Below are 22,400 nucleotides of genomic sequence, written 5' to 3'. Positions count from 1 at the left end.
AAATTTAAAAGAATGCTGCCGACCATGTTCATCTATGTGTTTATATAATGCATTCCTTTCATAGCATCTCCTAATTTCTGATTTATGTTCCGTGATCCTATCCCTAAACCTGCGAGTAGTTTTACCTACATAAAACGCACTACATGCCACACACGTGGTCAGATAGACCACGTGAGTTGTGGTACAAGTCCCTGACACTCTAAACCTAAATGTCCTCCCATTGATGGGATGTACAAATATTTCACTTCCAAGGCTGTGAATATCATCACAACAAGAACAATTATAGCATTTATACGTGCCATGTTTCTCTATTGTGGATGCAGGTGTGATCCTCTCAAAATCTTTATAACATAATAAACTCTTAAGAGTTCTCATATTCTTATAAGTAAAATTGGGTCTAGGTCCTAACAAACTTTTTAACTCATCCAATGCCATTAGGACAACCCAATTATCAAATATAATTTGTCTAATAGCAGGTGTCCTTAAGTTGTATGCAGTCACATACTTAATGGATGTTGTGGTCGCTTGTTTACACTTAGAGTCAACATTAATTGTACTTATGACATCTTCATATAATGCTGGCTTTAACATAGTCTTTCTATCTTCCTTAATCCTGCTAGCATGTTCAGAAAGTAAAGAACTATCATACCCACTGAAAGTAAAATCCTCTATCATCTCATTCAGTTGTCTTTCAAAGGAAGAATCATCAGTGTTAAGTCTGCTTGATCTACAAAACTGAGATCTAACCGTGCTTCTAAAAATATGCGGTGCGTGCATACTTGTAGCATGTGTATACCTACCTGAACAAACTTCCTTTCTGTATATACTAGTATGCAGTAAATCCCCAGCCAACTTCAAATTGAGGTCCAAAAATGTCATAGCAGTTTCAGACGCCACCATCTTAAACTTTAGAAAAGGAGACGCAGAGTTTAAATAATCCAAAAAATTCTCAAGATTCTCATGACTGCCTTTCCATAATAAAAGGCAGTCATCTACAAAACGTTGGAAAAATCTAATATTATTTCTAAATGGATTCCCATTACCAAACAAATGTGTCCTTTCCCATTGATAAAGTATCAAATTAACATAGGTGTTGGCTACGGACGTACCCATAGCCACACCCGTGAGTTGTAAGTAGGTGGATCCATTAAATAGAAAGACATTATTTTTCAATATAACATCCATAAGGCTACAAATAATCTCAACCTTATTAAAGTTATCGCAGGCATGTGACAACAAAAATTCTCTCAACAGCTCTATACCAATGTCATTAGGGATCACAGTGAATAGCGACATGATGTCCAAGGTGACTAAAAAATACTTATTAGTAGCTAAAGAAGCCTTCTACATGTCAAGCCACACCCTTAATTTCTGTAACAGATCAAAACTGTCTTTTACGATAGAATCACATTTACTAAGGTAAGGGAACAGTTGCCCATGTAAATAAACAGAAATAGGCTCTGTCACCCACCCTGCCCCTGAAACAATAGGTCTCATGGGTGGATCTAACTTGGATTTATGGATCTTGGGGATACCATAGAGATGTGGTGTAATTGGACATGGGACGGTGAGATAATTAAATAGATCAAGATCTATGTCACCATTTAGCTGTAAATCATAAACAACCATGTTAACATATGCAATACATTTCTTCACATCTAAGTTGGTGATACATTTAAAGGCATTAGTGTCTTGAAGCAACATAGACATGGAAGACATATAATCATCACGGTTCATAAGAACCACAGCACCCCCTTTGTCTTCTTGTTTTATAATTACATCCTTACACAACTGCAGATTCTTAAAAGCTTTGAACTCATCATAAGTTAAATTAAAACATTTCTTTCTACTGGGTGTCTTAAATAACTGCCTAATTTGAAGTTCACATAAATCATGGAAGGCTTTAACTACAGGAGCATTAGTTTTTTTGGATTTGTGTACTTTGGCATTTTACTTTGTTATCTTATCTTCGTTGCCTTAAGGAGACTGTGCTTAGGTCTATTTTCCAGCCTATTAGCCCTATTATGGCAAGTCCAACAAGCTCTCTTATGTCTCTCATTGATATAGAGAAGAATCCTCTTTTGAGTTATGTGGAGCCAATTAACTCTGTTAGTTTGGGTTCTAGCTCTTCAAATGCAGAAGGTACTGTGGAATTTAATAAGACCTTGCAGATGCTAGAGAGAAAACTGCATACTTTTAAGTGTCTGCAGTGGCAGCGCTTTAGCTTTCTATAATATATATTGAGAGAGGTATCGTTCCCAGGGGGCTTAGAATTTTGAAAATGCCCTCGTATGGGAACGCTTACCCTGACCTGCTAAAGAAGTGGCAACAGTTGAATATTAGACTTAGCATTGATTATATGTGCCTTATGAATGACTTCTTTGCTAACATTGAAGAAGACCTTAAAAAGGAGATTTATGCTCTTGAAAATACTTTACTTTGTATGCCTGTTTTTACTACCATGTCGGATGATTACCAACGTATGATGGAAAGAATACAAACGCTTGATGGAAGGATGGAAGCGACCAAGAAGCGAAAGCTGGGGCGCGATATAAACGACTTCAATAAAGGCAATATATTCTCTTGGCCTAAGGAAAATATGGCTTTGCACAATATTAAAAATAAAGCTCAATTTAAAACACCAATTAGAGGTTCCCTTGATACTTTGGATGATATTCGCGACATTGTTATTGATACTGGTGCCTCGTTTGGCTTACCTACTGAGAAACATCTCCCATCTACGGAGGCTAATGGTTCAACCCAAACGTCATCGTGTGAAGCGACTATGGATGTTACCTCTGAGGCAGGAAGAGCTGTGTTGCCGTTGGTTGATGGCGTTCAGAATGTGACTGCAAAGAAAACTCAGCAGTTAACGCTTAATTTTCCTAATTAGCGTTTTCAGTTAGAACGACCGGAGACAGTGAAGGAACGAACTGTGCATCACAGGGGCTCCCCTGTAGCGCATCCAGGAGTCTCTAACAAAAGAAAGAGCGATAGCCCTTTAGGAGTGGGCAAACAGAGCCGCAGGTCATCCGAGGTACGTTGAATTTGTCAAACTTTGAGCTAGATGATGCTCATTACTCGTTATTTTCAAAAGGCCTGAATTTTATTCCATCTTGTGGAGAAGATTTAGTGTCTGCACTAACTGACTTGAAGATTTTTACTAGATTACTGAATTTAAGATTGTTATTTGGTGACTCTAGTACCATTGGGTGAGGTTATAAGTGACGTAGCACGTTTGTACCTACAAATGCTCCAGTAGTTAAAGCCTTCCATGATTTATGTGACCTTCAAATTAGGCAGTTAAGACACCCATTAAAAAGAAATGTTTAAATTTAACTTATGATGAGTTCAAAGCTTTTAAGAATCTGCAGTTGTGCAAGGATGTAATTATAAAACAAGCGGACAAAGGGGGTGCTGTGGTTCTTATGAACCGTGATGATTATATGTCTTCCATGTCTATGTTGCTTCAAGACACTAATGCCTTTAAATGTATCACCAACTTAGATGTGAAGAAATGTATTGCATATGTTAACATGGTTGTTTATGATTTACAGCTAAATGGTGACATAGACCTTGATCTATTTAATTATCTCACCGTCCCATGTCCAATTACACCACATCTCTATGGTATCCCCAAGAGCCATAAATCCAAGTTAGATCCACCCATGAGACCTATTGTTTCAGGGGCAGGGTGGGTAACAGAGCCTATTTCTGTTTATTTACATGGGCAACTGTTCCCTTACCTTAGTAAATGTGATTCTATCGTAAAAGACAGTTTTGATCTGTTACAGAAATTAAGGGTGTGGCTTGACATGGAGAAGGCTTCTTTAGCTACTAATAAGTATTTTTTAGTCACCTTGGACATCGTGTCGCTATTCACTGTGATCCCTAATGACATTGGTATAGAGCTGTTGAGAGAATTTTTGTTGTCACATGCCTGCGATAACTTTAATAAGGTTGAGATTATTTGTAGCCTTATGGATGTTATATTGAAAAATAATGTCTTTCTATTTAATGGATCCACCTACTTACAACTCACGGGTGTGGCTATGGGTACGTCCGTAGCCAACACCTATGCTAATTTGATACTTTATCAATGGGAAAGGACACATTTGTTTGGTAATGGGAATCCATTTAGAAATAATATTAGATTTTTCCAACGTTTTGTAGATGACTGCCTTTTATTATGGAAAGGCAGTCATGAGAATCTTGAGAATTTTTTGGATTATTTAAACTCTGCGTCTCCTTTTCTAAAGTTTAAGATGGTGGCGTCTGAAACTGCTATTACATTTTTGGACCTCAATTTGAAGTTGGCTGGGGATTTACTGCATACTAGTATATACAGAAAGGAAGTTTGTTCAGGTAGGTATACACATGCTACAAGTATGCACGCACCGCATATTTTTAGAAGCACGGTTAGATCTCAGTTTTGTAGATCAAGCAGACTTAACACTGATGATTCTTCCTTTGAAAGACAACTGAATGAGATGATAGAGGATTTTACTTTCAGCGGGTATGATAGTTCTTTACTTTCTGAACATGCTAGCAGGATTAAGGAAGATAGAAAGACTATGTTAAAGCCAGCATTATATGAAGATGTCATAAGTACAATTAATGTTGACACTAAGTGTAAACAAGCGACCACAACATCCATTAGGTATGTGACTGCATACAACTTAAGGACACCTGCTATTAGACAAATTATATTTGATAATTGGGTTGTCCTAATGGCATCGGATGAGTTAAAAAGTTTGTTAGGACCTAGACCCAATTTTACTTATAAGAATATGAGAACTCTTAAGAGTTTATTATGTTATAAAGATTTTGAGAGGATCACACCTGCATCCACAATAGAGAAACATGGCACCTATAAATGCTATAATTGCTCTTGTTGTGATGATATTCACAGCCTTGGAAGTGAAATATTTGTACATCCATCAATGGGAGGACATTTAGGTTTAGAGTGTCAGGGACTTGTACCACAACTCACGTGGTCTATCTGGCCACGTGTGTGGCATGTAGTGCGTTTTATGTAGGTAAAACTACTCGCAGGTTTAGGGATGGGATCACGAAACATAAATCAGAAATTAGGAAATGCTATGAAAGGAATGCATTATATAAACACATAGATGAACATGGTCGGCAGCATTCTTTTAAATTTAGGATTATTGATTCAGTTTCACCTACACCTAGGGGAGGAGACCTAAATAATCACTTAGAAATCAAAGAGTATGAGTGGATTTTGAGGCTTATTAGTGATTTAAAACCGGGCTTAAATAGTCTTGTTAGTCTTAAACCAATTTTAGTTAAGCTGAGTAGATCTAAACTATGTTAGTTGAGTTTAATTTATTATTTGATAATTTTTATGTCAATTCTTGTTAAGTAAAAAAATTTTTTATGTCAAGTGAATTTTATGTCACGTGATTTTTTGGCTGCAGGTCATGTGACATATTTGGACCTGAATATAAGGAACTGGTTTTATGTAATGTTTAGTATTGACAAAGGATTGTATCCGAAAGCTTTGCTCGTTGTATAAAGTGTTTTATCCAGTGGTTTCCTGCCTAGTTTTTCTGGATTTGTGTACTTTGGCGTTTTACTTTGTTATCTTATCTCTGTTGCCTTAAGGAGACTGTGCTTAGGTCTATTTTGCAGCCTGTTAGTCCTATTATGGCATGTCCAACAAGCTCTCTTAAGTCTCTCATTGATATAGAGAAGAATCCTGTTTTGAGTTATGTGGAGCCAATTAACTCTGTTAGTTTGGGTTCTAGCTCTTCAAATGCAGAAGGTACTGTGGAATTTAATAAGACCTTGCAGATGCTAGAGAGAAAACTGCATACTTTTAAGCATCTGCAGTGGCAGCGCTTTAGCTTTCTAGCATATATTGAGAGAGGTATCGTTCCCAGGGGGCTTAGAATTTTGAAAATGTCCTCGTATTGGAACGCTTACCCTGACCTGCTAAAGAAGTGGCGGCAGTTGAATATTAAACTTAGCATTGATTATATGTGCCTTATGAAGGACTTCTTTGCTAACATCGAAGAAGACCTTAAAAAGGAGATTTATGCTCTTGAAAATACTTTACATTGTATGCCTGTTTTTACTACCATGTCGGATGATTACCAATGTATGATTGAAAGAATACAAATGCTTGTTGGAAGGATGGAAGCGACCAAGAAGCGAAAGCTGGGGCGCGATATAAACGACTTCAATAAAGGCAATATATTCTCTTGGCCTAAGGAGAATATGGCTTTGCACAATATTAAAAATAAAGCTCAATTTAAAACACCAATTAGAGGTTCCCTTGATACTTTGGATGATATTCGCGACATTGTTATCGATACTGGTGCCTCGTTTGGCTTACCTACTGAGAAACATCTCCCATCTACGGAGGCTAATGGTTCAACCCAAACGTCATCTCGGGACGTGACTATGGATGTTACCTCTGAGGCAGGAAGAGCTGTGTTGCCATCAGTTGATGGCATTCAGAATGTGACTGCAAAGAAAACTCAGCAGTTAACGCTTAATTTTCCTAATAAGCATTTTCAGTTAGAACGACCGGAGACAGTGAAGGAACAAACTGTGCATCACAGGGGCTCCCCTGTAGCGCATCCAGGAGTCTCTAACAAAAGAAAGAGCGATAGCCCTTTAGGAGTGGGCAAACAGAGCAGCAGGTCATCCGAGGTACGTTGAATTTGTCAAACTTTGAGCTAGATGATGCTCATTACTCGTTATTTTCAAAAGGCCTGAATTTTATTCCATCTTGTGGAGAAGATTTAGTGTCTGCACTAACTGACTTGAAGATTTTTACTAGATTACTGAATTTAAGATTGTTATTTGGTGACTCTAGTGCCATTGGGGGAGGTTATAAGCGACGTAGCATGTTTGTACCTACAAATGCTCCAGTAGTTAAAGCCTTCCATGATTTATGTGAACTTCAAATTAGGCAGTTAAGACACCCATTAGAAAGAAATGTTTTAATTTAACTTATGATGAGTTCAAAGCTGTTAAGAATCTGCAGTTGTGCAAGGATGTAATTATAAAACAAGCGGACAAAGGGGGTGCTGTGGTTCTTATGAACCGTGATGATTATATGTCTTCCATGTCTATGTTGCTTCAAGGCACTAATGCCTTTAAATGTATCACCAACTTAGATGTGAAGAAATGTATTGCATATGTTAACATGGTTGTTTATGATTTACAGCTAAATGGTGACATAGACCTTGATCTATTTAATTATCTCACTGTCCCATGTCCAATTACACCACATCTCTATGGTATCCCGAAGATCCATAAATCCAAGTTAGATCCACCCATGAGACCTATTGTTTCAGGGGCAGGGTGCGTGGCAGAGCCTATTTCTGTTTATTTACATGGGCAACTGTTCCCTTACCTTAGTAAATGTGATTCTATCGTAAAAGACAGTTTTGATCTGTTACAGAAATTAAGGGTGTGGCTTGACATGGAGAAGGCTTCTTTAGCTGCTAATAAGTATTTTTTAGTCACCTTGGACATCATGTCGCTATTCACTGTGATCCCTAATGACATTGGTATAGAGCTGTTGAGAGAATTTTTGTTGTCACATGCCTGCGATAACTTTAATAAGGTTGAGATTATTTGTAGCCTTATGGATGTTATATTGAAAAATAATGTCTTTCTATTTAATGGATCCACCTACTTACAACTCACGGGTGTGGCTATGGGTACGTCCGTAGCCAACACCTATGCTAATTTGATACTTTATCAATGGGAAAGGACACATTTGTTTGGTAATGGGAATCCATTTAGAAATAATATTAGATTTTTCCAACGTTTTGTAGATGACTGCCTTTTATTATGGAAAGGCAGTCATGAGAATCTTGAGATTTTTTTGGATTATTTAAACTCTGCGTCTCCTTTTCTAAAGTTTAAGATGGTGGTGTCTGAAACTGCTATTACATTTTTGGACCTCAATTTGAAGTTGGCTGGGGATTTACTGCATACTAGTATATACAGAAAGGAAGTTTGTTCAGGCAGGTATACACCTGCTACAAGTATGCACGCACCGCATATTTTTAGAAGCATGGTTAGATCTCAGTTTTGTAGATCAAGCAGACTTAACACTGATGATTCTTCCTTTGAAAGACAACTGAATGAGATGATAGAGGATTTTACTTTCAGCGGGTATCATAGTTCTTTACTTTCTGAACATGCTAGCAGGATTAAGGAAGATAGAAAGACTATGTTAAAGCCAGCATTATATGAAGATGTCATAAGTACAATTAATGTTGACTCTAAGTGTAAACAAGTGACCACAACATCCATTAGGTATGTGACTGCATACAACTTAAGGACACCTGCTATTAGACAAATTATATTTGATAATTGGATTGTCCTAATGGCATCGGATGAGTTAAAAAGTTTGTTAGGACCTAGACCCAATTTTACTTATATGAATATGAGAACTCTTAAGAGTTCATTATGTTATAAAGATTTTGAGAGGATCACACCTGCATCCACAATAGAGAAACATGGCACCTATAAATGCTATAATTGTTCTTGTTGTGATGATATTCACAGCCTTGGAAGTGAAATATTTTTACATCCCATCAATGGGAGGACATTTAGGTTTAGAGTGTCAGGGACTTGTACCACAACTCACGTGGTCTATCTGGCCACGTGTGTGGCATGTAGTGCGTTTTATGTAGGTAAAACTACTCGCAGGTTTAGGGATAGGATCACGGAACATAAATCAGAAATTAGGAAATGCTATGAAAGGAATGCATTATATAAACACATAGATGAACATGGTCGGCAGCATTCTTTTAAATTTAGGATTATTGATTCAGTTTCACCTACACCTAGGGGAGGAGACCTAAATAATCACTTAGAAATCAAAGAGTATGAGTGGATTTTGAGGCTTATTAGTGATTTAAAACTGGGCTTAAATAGTCTTGTTAGTCTTAAACCAGTTTTAGTTAAGTTGAGTAGATCTAAACTATGTTAGTTGAGTTTAATTTATTATTTGATCATTTTTATGTCAATTCTTGTTAAGTAAAAAAATTTTTATGTCAAGTGAATTTTATGTCACTTGATTTTTTGGCTGCAGGTCATGTGACGTATTTGGACCTGTGTATAAGGAACTTTTTTTATGTAATGTTTAGTATTGACAAAGGATTGTATCCGAAAGCTTTGCTCGTTGTATAAAGTGTTTTATCCAGTGGTTTCCTACCTAGTTTTTGTGGACCTTTCCAGTAAACCAATTTCATTAAAGAAGTAAATAAATAAAACTAAATTAGCAGCTCAGTGGACTAATTAGTTATGCCAAAGCCAAATTTCAGGAAGGTAAAAGTAGCCACCCAGACTAAGAACAATCATAAAGCATTCCTCAGCTCTGCCTGCAACCTCAAGAGCAATACAGAAAAATATGATGAAAAAATTGTAAATGGAGCACTTATACTGAGCCAGAGGGTACACCAAATCTACTAATCACTAAATTCAGCTGGAAAGTGTACCCCAATTTCATGCCCTTACACCATTCAAGAAATGCCCCCCTCCAACATAACTCTCACAAGTATCACTAAGGGTCTGGTCCTATATGCACTGTCCAAATCTAATAATAATGCATTGATGTGACCTGGTAATATCCCAGGATGCCTCCTTAATAGTATGAAATATGAATGATTACCCCCACTGGAATCGCTATTTAACCACAACCTCTAAACAGACTTTAAGCCAAATGAATGGAGGACTATAACAGTTATCCCTTTGCACAAGAGCTGGCCATCCACAGACAAGTGAAACTATCAAACCATAAGCCTGACTAGTCAAATGTGTAAAGTCATGAAAAGAATATGAATAAGAAGATCATGAATATGATAGATGATGACAATGGAAACTTTCAGTCATTGGATCCAGTTCAGTTTGGATTCATTAATGGAAGCTCATGACTACTCAACATGGTGTATTTATTTGAGATGGTCAACGAGACAACGTACAAGGACAAAATGGTGCATACTGCCTACCTTGACCTGGCCAAGGCATTTGACACAGTACCCTACCTGGGCATTGAAGACAAGATGACTAAATTATGTATAAATAACTACATTACTCACTTGAAAGCCAGCTGACTGAGACATAAGACCCAAGAGATTAGGCTAGGGGAGGCTACCTGCACATTAAGGTCAGTCACTAATGGAGTACCACTGGGCTCAGTACTGGGGCCTCTCCTATTTAGCAAAAACACCTCACAAATCAAAAATAAGAGAACACACAACCAGCCAGTACTTCACCAGTAACTTGCTTTTCTTTATTCAACGATCTGGTACCTCGGCAGTTCACCTTCAAGGATCACAATTAATTCAATACACTCATTACATTTATATACACTTCTCATTTTAACAATTAACAAATTAGCAAATTAGTCCCCTAATTAATCAATTTAACAATAAAAAATTATTTAAAGTGACATTAAACCAATTATAAATTTCTATGATATAAATGTAAATATATAAATACATGAATTAATAAATAAATAAATAAATAAATAAATAAATAAATAAATAAGTGAACGTGTACTAAACATAGATAATTCATTAAATGCCTAATTCTTGATTCATACCATTAGGCTTTAAGGTATGGAACTTGAAAATCATTCTAGTCTCAAGCTCCAATAATTTTCCTACAACATCATCTCCCCTCTGAAGGAAGGGTTTTCCCAAAACGCTAAATGTTAAACTATTAAAAGACCCACCATGTTTTTCTTGAAAATGCCTAGCAACAGGGCTAAACAGATTTTGGTTCCTTATATCTTTTAAATGCTCCAAAATCCGTATCCTAACCATCCTTTTGGTTTGTCCTATATACCACATATTTTTACATGAACATCCCAAGATATAAACCACCCCTGTTGATTTGCAATTAAAATGGTATTTGGGAGTAAAATTTACATCATTAATAACACTCAGGTTCACAACCTTATCACAAATATTACAAGAACCACAACGGTATGTACCCAACTTTGAAATCATGATGTTCTCTTTCCTTTCAGTTAAATTGTTATTTAGCAATTCCTTAAGATTTTTCCCTCTCTTATATGAAAACGTGATATGTTTGGGGAATAAATGACCAATCAATTCATCATCACTGACTAAATACCAGTACTTTCTAACCAATAACATTAGTTTGTCAGAAAAGGCAGTGAACTTCGTTACATAAAAAAAGTTTGTCAACTTTTTTATTCTGTTCCATGGTCAACTCTTCATGTCTGGATTCAAAATTTATAAACTCTACTTTTCTTCCAAATGATTTTCTTCCAAGTAATTTATCCCTACATGCTAATAACTGTGTTTTATTGTAACCTCTTTCACCCAACCTCAACACAACTTTATTCAATTCATTAGATTTTTCACTAGTGTTACAAGTATGATCAAATATTCTCTTAAATTCTCCATAAGGTAAAGCCTTCAATAAATGGTCAGGATGCATGCTCGTCGCATGCAAGAACATGTTAACAGAAGTAGATTTTCTATAGGGCCTAAATCCAATGTTCTCCCCATCTACAAATAGTGACAGATCCAAAAAATTTATCTGTGTTCTATTTAATTCATAAGAAAAAGAAAGATTGTGCCCATTATTATTCAATACTTCAAAAAATTCAAGGAAGTCAATTATATCTCCCCTGCAGATGAAAATGAGATCATCAATAAAGCGCTGATACAGTATCACATTATTCTTAAAAAAGTCAGTGGGATGAATTAATGTTTTCTCAAAAAAACCCATATATATGACAGCATATGAGGGCGCAAAAGCTGCCCCCATCGCTGTACCTTTTACTTGCAAAAAATAGCTATTATTAAATAAAAAATAATTATGGGTCAAACAAAACTCTAATAGACTTACCAAAAAATTAGTTCTTGGCCCTTCACCCAACATATCATAAATGGAATCCAGTCCCCATCTGATGTCTATGTTTGTATATAATGATTTAACATCTATAGTTAGCCAGTAATAATCTTGATGCCATTTAATTTTGGATATACTATTAATGAGATCCTGAGTATTGGAAATGTGAGCTGTAACCCTACTTAAATATGTTTTCAGAAGAAAATCCAAAAAAGTAAAAAAAAAATCCATTGTCCAAAAAGGAGCCTATCCCTGAGACTATGGGCCTACCAAGTGGTTTTTGTAAGTTTTTATGTACTTTAGGTAGAGCGTACAAAATAGGTATAGCAGGTTTTTTAATGTACATTCTGCAAACATCTCTATGTTCAAAAAAGCCCAAACGTTCTCCCTTTTCTAACAAAAATAATAATTCATCATTAAACATCTGGGTTGGCTCACAATCCAATTTTTTATATTCTTCACTATTAGAAAGTAGAACATCGACCATATCATAATCAGATTTGTTCATAATAACCCAATTCCCACCTTTATCAGCACATTTAAATATGAAATTAGATTTTAACTTTTTCAATTCTTTCAATGCTTGCCATTCATTTTTACTTAGGTTATAGCATCTTTTTTCTTTACAAAATATTTTGTAAGCTATATCAACTTCCCTAAGAAGAACTTTAAAAAAAAATTGAAATGGCAGGTACAGTGATACTGGGTATGAACTTGTTAACATTCTTTAGATATGGTACATTCAATTTTCCATAACCAGTATTATAATTACTTTCCTGGTTAACTTGTACATCATTTTCACACAACTCATTGGGGTCTGACCAATCATAGTCATATATAGACAAATTCAAAAGGCTATCATCTAAATCAGTGTTACAAATATTAGGTTCTAAATTTTCAGAAAATGACTCATCTTCTTTTTTAAAATAAACTTTAAGCAGCAACTTTCTAATGAAATCTTTAATTTCAAAATAAATGTCTGCAAAAGAAGGAAAAAACGTTGGTATAAATTTACTACCTTTATACAAAACATTTTTCATGTCATTAGTCAATCCCAAATTAGATAAATTAATACACATTAAAGTCTCTGTAGCAACATTTGTTTGAATGGAACCAGCTTCACATACCAGTAAGTTATTTGAAGCGGTTTCTTCCCTTCCTTCCGTTTCGTCCCTTGTTCGAACTGTTCATGTGAAAGGAATCTCCTGTGTTAGAAGAGACTAAAGCACCATCAAGCACTTCAACTGCACTAGTAGTCACTGAAGTACTAGCAAAAGTTACATTTTATGCAACACTCCTTTCCGATGAAGACGCTGAAGACACTGAAAAGCCGCGTTGTCTTTGGCTTGCTTTTCTAACCTTTGACCAGCTACGCACAGGTTCTCATTGCCATGAAAACAGTATACCAGTCTCATAGTCTTTTAAATCACGTATAAGCTTGTTCCGCTTCCTCTGGATGATATCTCCCTCTAATTTGCATATTTTCTCATTTACTTTCAAGGTTTGCATCCTGTAACAGGACTCCCCCACCACCTCATCCTGTAGATGCAAAATCTCCTTTTTCAATTTTTCATGAGCTCTCAAATTGTGCTTAATTAGAGTGCGAAGCCAACTAATGGTACAAGATAGAGAAGCCTGTTTCCACTCGTCTAGGAGATCAGACTCCTCTTCATAAAATTGTGTGGCAGGTAACTTATTGATACGCAACCCCCTCGGAGTAATGTTTAAACTAACATATTTCTCATAGAGGCGCGTATCCAGATATAAAGCTATTTCTTTGGTCATTAGTCTTTCCAGTTGCACAAACCGCCCGTCTACATCATGATCAGTTCCCACGTTCCAGGGATCCATAGTAATATACTTTTTATCACGCTCACTCATTATATCAGAAAACAGCATTGTTCCTGACATATTGCTCTGTTCAGAGCCTTCGTTACTTTGCGACATAAGCAATGTGGAATAGTAAATAAGCTGGTGAAGAAACTGGCAAATTCTAATAGCAAAAACACCCCACAAATCAAAAATAAGAGAACACACAACCAGCCAGTACTTCACCAGTAACTTGCTTTTCTTTTTTCAACGATCTGGTACCTAGGCAGTTCGCCTTCAAGGATCACAATTAATTCAATACACTCATTACATTTATATACACTTCTCATTTTAACAATTAACAAACTAGCAAATTAGTCCCCTAATTAATCAATTTAACAATAAAAAATCCTATTTAGCATCTACTTCTTTGAGATCAAGACTAATACCCAGACGTTTGGCTGACCATGTTTGCAGACAATAGCAAACTAGGTGCAGCCATTTAATAAGCCCATGGCATAAATACCCTCCATGAAGGACTGACACAATCTATAAACTGATGTCAGAGTCTCAGCCTGAAACTCAGTGCCATAAATTGCATAATATTATCTTTCAGTAAGACAACCATCCCTGTAAATTACTTCATTGATAAGTACATTCCTAGGAGTAGACCGAGTTGTTAGGGATTTGGGAGCATGTGTGGACAATGATATGGCATTTGACCATCATGTGTCTACCGTAGTAAGGAAATTATTCGATGTTGTAAAATTTATAAGCAAGAGTATGGTATCTAGTTCTCCATTAGACCACTTATTGGCTAGAATGCCCCCTTTGCCATGTACCTGATTAAGCATACATAACAAATGGATTATCTACAGAGGTTTATCACAAACAGTAATATATGGTATACAAAACAAGTCCTTTGCAAAATGCCTGAATTCCTTTTTTTTGCAGTCAGCCTCCTACAGGCTCCTGAGATGTAACCTATTCTTAGCTTGCAAAGCATCCTTTGATTGAGCATTAACAGACCTGATGCAGATATGCAAAACAAATGGCATCAGAAATACGTGATCCAAAGAATTAAACCTCATCTGCTATATAAATAAAACATGTTGGAGGGACAGGCATGTGGCACTTCTCTGAAACAGGCTTCCTGTCCATGTGAAACAGAATTCTTTCCTGCACTTATTCAAGTGCAGCTTGGATCACTGGATGGGGAATCATAAATTTCCCCCTGTTCTGACTCATATTTCTATACTAAAGAGAGGAAACTTATAGATGCTGTCCTAATTATATATACCTCACAAACAAACCAAAGGGACCAAAACCTGCCTAATACTTCTGGGAGGCATGGCTAGACTTAAAAAGGCCCTGTGCGGTTGTTAGCATAATAATTTCTTAAGATCTTATGATCCTATGAACAGCTAATTAATACTCTGCCCTTCAATGACCCATAACAATCAAGTTAGAAAGTAGTCCATAGTTATCTTGTGAATTCAGGCATTTGTGCTTGAACAATCTTGTTTTTCTTTTAATTGACTTGACAAATTAAAAAAAGTCTGTATTTCTTTCAGATTTATTCAAAGACGCTACAGTTTCTACATCTAATCCTTTGGTTTGGTTGTGCTCACACATTTTGTTAGTCCATCATTTTTCTGTAGCCTATATTCTCTTTCTGTAGAAAGAATACTTCTCTTTATCAGTCCAAAGTTCTGTCGTAGGGTATGACATAAAATATCTTATTTCTTTCCATCTACTACCTGAAAAGGTTGAGTTATTACTTTCCATTCTCTCTGTCCACTTTTGGAAATCAGCCTTTGATAGGGTGTACTTTTTGTGAGTGGTGTGTGTAAACTCTTCTCCTGATTTTAATTAAATCTGGCTTGGGTTCTTAGGTTCACAGGTGTACGATAGGCTAATGACCACTGGGGCCTATATAAGCCTAGCAATGCAACCCAAACGTATCTCACAAGATATTGTGCTTTGCATGCTATTTTGAGGCGGTGAATGTTTGCTAGAGCATGATTTGACAGCTGCTTTTGTCCATCAGGCACATAGGTATCATACCTGGATGAATTTCTGATTTCTCATCCACTGGTCCAGGTTACACTTGTATAGGGTTAGGGAGGGGTTCTGCTTAACATGGAAAGGAAACATATACCAAAGAATGGGAATTCTCTGAGTTACACACTTGTCCCTCCAACATGTCCTATTTAAGTAACAAGGAACGTTAAATCCTTATATCTAGCTGTTCTGGTACTGTTCATTTTACAGATATGCAAAAGGTCCCTCAGAGTGGGATCCAAGGATGCCTTGTATGCAAGGCATGAGTGAAATCTCAGCAGTCTGTAGGAAAGAGAGTTTAGAGATAGAAATATGAGGTGATCCTCACAGGGCATTGTGCTTATGCCCTGTACTTTTTTGTGAGGAAACTCTGTGGACATCCCAGTTGTTGCATATGCCTGGTTAGGTACATACTGAAAGGGGCATTATATTGAATGATGGGTCTGATGATGAGCCTACTGATGGCTAATTACAGTGGCATGATGACTTCTCTGGATCTAGATGCCATGCCATTACTTATAAGTTGAGTGATATAGAATACTTTTCTTACTACCTTAGACACATATTGTTCGAAAGCTAGGTTACTATCTACATGAGTTCCAAAATCCATGACTACTGTGTCTATTTTTTGGGATATTTTATCAATGCAGTACTTTCACTGGGTGGCTGACTTTCCAAAAGGTACTATTATGCATTTCTTGGCATAGAGTTTTAAACCGTGGCTTTGGCACCAGTCATGTGTCTGCATTAGCCCTTCCTGAAAGATGTTGGTATCTTGGGGTGTTTCTATGTTTGCTCCTAGCTTGCAATCATCTGCAAACTTGATAATCCAGAAGCTCTTGCCAATGGTCTTGACTTCCAAAAAACAGATGTCAAACAGGAGCAGACCAAGCACAGAGCCCCAAGGGACTCAACTGATGACCAGCCTCTTTGTAGACATGGACTCTTCAATCCTAATGTCCTGGGTCTTGTCTGTGAGTCAACTGATTATTGAGTGACTTATGTAGGGGTTAATTACTAGTTCTCTGAGTTTGTTTACAATGCCCAAGTGATCTATTGTATCAAGTGCCTTAGCTAGGTCAAGGTAGGCAGTGTGCACCATTTTACCCTCATCCATTGCCTTGGTAACCTTTTCAAAGAAGCCCACCAAGTTCAGTAGGCATGACCTGCCTTTGACAAAGCCAAACTGGATTGGTTTCAGTGTCTGAAGCTTTCCTGTGTTATTGTAATAATTTCTATAATAATTCTTAACATAGCTTTGAATATGAGACTAGTCAGGCTAATGGGTCTGTAGTCCCAGGATCGGCTGATGGTCCAGCCTTGTGCAGAGACATGACCATTGGAGTCTTCCATTCCTGTGGCATTACACCAGTGTGGAAGCTATGGTTGAATAGTGATACCAGTAGCCCAAATAGGTTATATTTCAGGCTATTATGCTGGCATCATGGGACATTATTAGGGTCCATTGAAGATGCATTTTTGGTCTTAGAGAGTGAATATAAGACCTTCTCCCTACTGATAGTTGGTGGGATTACATTAGATGGTACTTCCTGGAAGGATGGCTGGGGGGTGAGAGAGGTGATGAAGCTGAAGCTGAATTTGTCAGCAAGGAGATTTGCTGTATCCCACAGTTCTGTGAAACTGACTTCATTTACTAACAAGATGGCACACTGTTATGTGCTGCCTTAGAGATTTTGGACATGGCTAAAGAAGGCCTTATGGTTGTCCTTGGCCTGGGGACTATCTTTAGTTCAAAATTTGTTAGATTTAATTAGTCCTCTTAGTTTTCTATTCAGTCTGATGACAGAATTCTCATCTTTTTAGGTGTTACACTTCCTAATTTTAGCTATGACTTTTTTTCCTTCTGATGAACAACCTGTTTAATTTTGGATTCCACCAGGGTAGTTTGTTTTATGAGTTAGTTTTGGGCTTACTTTTGTTAGGCATTGCAGCCTCTATGCAATCATTGACTTGGTTATACAGAGATTCTGTGAATAATTCTGCATAGGCCGCTGTGTTACCTGGGTTTGGAGGGACTTGAAATTTTGTCAGGTTATCACTTGATAATAGGTAGTTTGCCTTGGAGTAGTTTCTAACTGTTACAGGGTTTGCTGGGCTTACAGAACTGGTTCTTATTTTGAAGGAGTCTGCTTTGTGGGCTGACATTACCACATAGGACACGAAACTGGGGCGGGGGGGTCAGCATTCTCCCATATTTATGAGCACCACATCTGATATGTCTGTATCTCTAGCAGACGTATGTACTAACTGATCCAGGTTGTTTGTCTTTTTAAAATGTAGGAATCTCTGCACATGCAGATTTGGGATTGAGTAGGTTTCCCATTTTATATAAGATTAATTAAAGTCCACCATGAGTATGGTATTTGTTTGAATGGTGAGTGTCTCCATTAGGTCTAAGTTTGAGCTATAGGTTTCATGGGACAGAAACAGTGACCTATGGCTTACAATGATATGGTATGAGATTTTTGTCTATGGTAATGTGGACAGAGAGGAACTCCACTGTGCCATCTTGTTTAACAAACCTGAACGTATATCTGTTATTGATGTAGATCGAGATCTCTCCACCTATATTCCCTGCCTGTGCAGTTTCTAGTCTATATATGGTGAAAGCACTGAAGCTATGCAGAGCAGAGGAAACTGTCTGTAGCTTCAAACAATGTCTCAGATGCACAGATATCCACATTCTCCAAAGTGAGGATAGTCTGGAGGGAGTGGGGCTTCTTGTTTAGACTTCTGGCATCGAGCAGAAACAACTTTATATTTCCTTTAGGAAATTTTTGCTATGTTGAAGGTTCTTCAATTAAAAGGCTTTATGTAGGAGGATAATGTTTTAGCCAGTATTTAAAATCCTAGCGGGAACAAGTGCTGACCATTCTTGACAAAGCAATGTGGTTTGTTAACCATGTAATTCCAAGCTGATAATTATTGAATCCCCCTAGAATGACAACAGCAACTAATGCAATTATTAAAGTCAATCAATTTTTATTCAAATTGTGGCATCATCCTTGGTGAAGGTATAATGCTGCTCAATGCTCGGCTCATACCAGCTTGTGACAAATAGTCTGAGACCTCCACAACATGTCTCCTCATATTGTCTAAGGAGGTATGTCTCAGGTGATTTACACTTATATGGACTATGACAGACTCATACTGGTACCTCTGGTGCAATGACTTGAGTATGTTCATAACTTGGTGGAGCCTGGCCCCTGATAGGCAACTGACCATTACTTTTCCTGATAAGTGGGGCATCAGTATTTTGTATAATGGAGTCTTCTTTTACTAGAGTACTGGGTAGTGTATTGTTTTGCCTTATGGGCTTGGTAGTTACGGCTCCAGTGAGTGTGGCTGTATATGCAATGTTAGATGTTGTTTCTGCTGAGTGCTTTTAGGCTTAATGAGGCTTAATGAGGACATGTTTACAGGTGAAATATCTCGGAGTCTTTACAGTTTGGGAAAACTGCATCTAAGTGCCTCAGCACACGTAGATCTATATGTGGGGTGTGTAGTAAGTGCAGTGGATATAGTGTGTGTGTGTGTGTGTGTGTGTGTGTGTGTGTGTGTGTGTGTGTGTGTGTGTGTGTGTGTGTGTGTGTGTGTGTGTGTGTGTGTGTGTCTTCAAAGACATTGTGCACATATTTGTTTTGTTTTTTAATGATTAAATGATTGTCAGTGAACAGTATACAATTGTAGCAATTATCTCAAAATAAACATATCCACCAAACTGGCTATAGAGAATTGGGAAATTGCATATCCATGATATCAGGGCCTTTATTGTGTGAGCTACAAGAGTGTGGTGCATGATGGTTTAATAGTGGACTAACTAAGGGGGCTTTTGGAACCAGAGACCAGACAAGACTGTGCAATATTAATTTCAAGAGGAAGTGCTCCTCAGTATGCAGACTAGCTCTTTGGTGTCACTCTTCGAGCAAAGTACTTTTTCTGTACTCGCCAATTTACAGGTACAGTTTCAGAGGTGGTTTCGTAGGAAAATTTTGTTTTTAGGTATTTGCATCTATACTGGGCACTACTAATCTCTGCTGCACTAATGCTCCAAATTAATACTGGCACTAAACACAGGAAACTGGCTTTTAAGCCATATGGCCAATAAAATAATTACACTTACAGCTTTCTTATGTATTTCCCAACTCAGATAGAACAGACCGTCACTTACTGCCACTAGATGGAATATCCCAGTCCTCTTAATGCAAAAATCACTAAACGATTGCTTGAGAATGTGATGCTACGAAAAAACAACTTTTAAAAAGCTACTTGGAGAAGGTGATTTCAAGTGTCAGGGAACTTTAAAAAGATTTCAATTCCAAAATCAACAAATAGGGAAAAATAAAGCAGTAGCACTCCAAAGCAGTTAACTGAAGTGTAAAATAATAACATAAATATTTTATTTGCCAAGGATGTAACGGGATTAATTCAGGACCCTCTCAAAGTGTGAAGACGGTGCCAAGCAGATGAGAGCTCTGGGAAAGTGATCTGGAGACTATTATAGTAAAGCAGATTTACTTGAGTAAGGATGCCTTGCTGGGTGGGCACTCAGTATTATAAAGCTATGAAAACAACTGGTTGGAAACATACTTCGATAGCTTACACAATAGTCAATAACAATGAAAGAGAGGGTGAGGTATGTTGGAAGGCAGATTACTATAATGAGTGGAAGATGGAAGTGCAACCTTTTAAAACCACAACAAGAAAAGGGTAGAAGAGTTGGGGAACAAATGAAACTTCAAGAAACAGGCTTGCTGTAGAGAGATCTAATGAAGTAAAGCTAGTATTGAAGCTCTAGTCTTATGACTAAGCTAATGGATTAAAATCTGTTAGGAAAGTTACATACAGACAGGCAGACAGAATTTCTAGCATAAATTTATAAACAGTTACACTGTGATACTTCATTTCAGCATACAAGAAGTTTTTGATGTTTTGCATTTCAGAAGCTTAGAAAGGCACTGGAATGCAAATTTATGCAGGAAATGAAAGCAGAATATAAGACTCTAGCAGCAAAACTGGAGTATAAACAGATGTAAAAGTGCTGAATCAACAGTCCTGGACCAGAATGTGCAATACTCCCACTACTGCAATTCTGCCACAGTCTAAGACAACATAAATTTACCAATAACACTGCATAAAAATACAGTAATAAGTGACTCATGTCTGGCAGTAGTTTACAGTCTTACCACAAGCGTGAATGAAATTATAGAACTAAGGGCCCAGACAGGTTTCAAAATACAAACAGCTAACCTTTGGCAGAACTTGCTGACAATGCTCTCCAGTGAGGGAACTCTGATCACCAGCAAGTTGATCCTTAGGTAGCTGAAGCTCTGGAGTTCAGCCTTTGTCTCTCAGTATGGTAATGCAGTTTTTTAAATTGATTAAACTTCTATCGTTTTGTATTCTGAATATTTTTTTGTGCTCGTGGTAATTATTTAACTTGTCTAAGTCATCTTACAATATGTCATCTGGTCCAGCTGTGGGTACCCCTTTCACCAAATAGATATGACATTTTTTTTTTTACTCTGAGGCATTTTAATCATACTATTTAAGAAAGTCTATCATTAATGAAAAAGTATGCAACTCCTTTTTTCTTTTTTTCTTTTTTTCTTTTTTTTTTTTTTTTGGTGGTGCTTGAAAGTGGCATAGAGTTCCAATACCAAGCATTCACTTGTAGAATAGTAAAGGAGTACAGAAAGTCTACAAGAAGATGAAGATGAGAACTTTGCAAGAATTCTGTATATACCAGAAACTAAAGAACTCTAACAGCTCTGGTGGTGTAGAGGGATACAGTTATGCCTACAGCCCAGCCAATCTGGGTTCGAGTAGCAGCTTAATTGACTGACAGAATGTCAAGGAAGGGGTGGGCATGCCCATTCCAGATGGGAGGAAAATAAAGTTATGGATAACAGCAGGTTCAGATGAAGTTGCAGCAGATTTGATCAAGATCTTGGGTGCTTTATAGGTGAAATGGTTCCTGAAGGTACTCATCATGTTGTGCACAGAGAGTAGTATATCCCAGGTAACAAGTGAATAATCACTGTAGTGCCATTGTACAACAATAAAGGGATATTCACAACTGTAGATAGTGCAGAGGTATCAGACTCCTGCCATACTGCAAGAAAGTGCTAAAGAATGCAATTGGTCGAGGAATATTCAATATCATAAAAGGTAAAATGGGGTTTATTGGTTTGATTCATATCAGGATGCATTCCAACTGCTGCAATGTTGCAGAGATTGATTGTGGAGGAGAAGCTGATGATGAGGAAAGAGTTAAACTGGAAATTTCTAAACTTGGAAAATGCACATGACAAGATCCCAAGAAAGCAGTCTTGTGATGGTTTGGAGTCCCATAAACATTGGTAGAATTGGTGCAGTCTATATATAAAGGACACAGTTACCCAGTTATGAACAATGTTTGGATTTACAGACGAGGGATCCCAGTGGGAGTGAGTGTGCATCAGGGTACAGCTCAGAGCCCACTCCTTTTCATTTATACTTGTGATGGACTATATTAGCAAACAGGTTGGACAGATCAACAAACCAGTTGTATGCAGATGATGTGGTACTACAAGAAAACTCTAAACATGAACATCAGCACAAGGGAATGTAAAAGTAAAGATAAT

Source organism: Protopterus annectens, chromosome 3.part0, assembly GCF_019279795.1.
Source record: "Protopterus annectens isolate FY-2018-M chromosome 3.part0, PAN1.0, whole genome shotgun sequence".
Lineage (NCBI taxonomy): Eukaryota > Metazoa > Chordata > Ceratodontiformes > Protopteridae > Protopterus > Protopterus annectens.
This window is presented reverse-complemented; position numbering follows the sequence as displayed.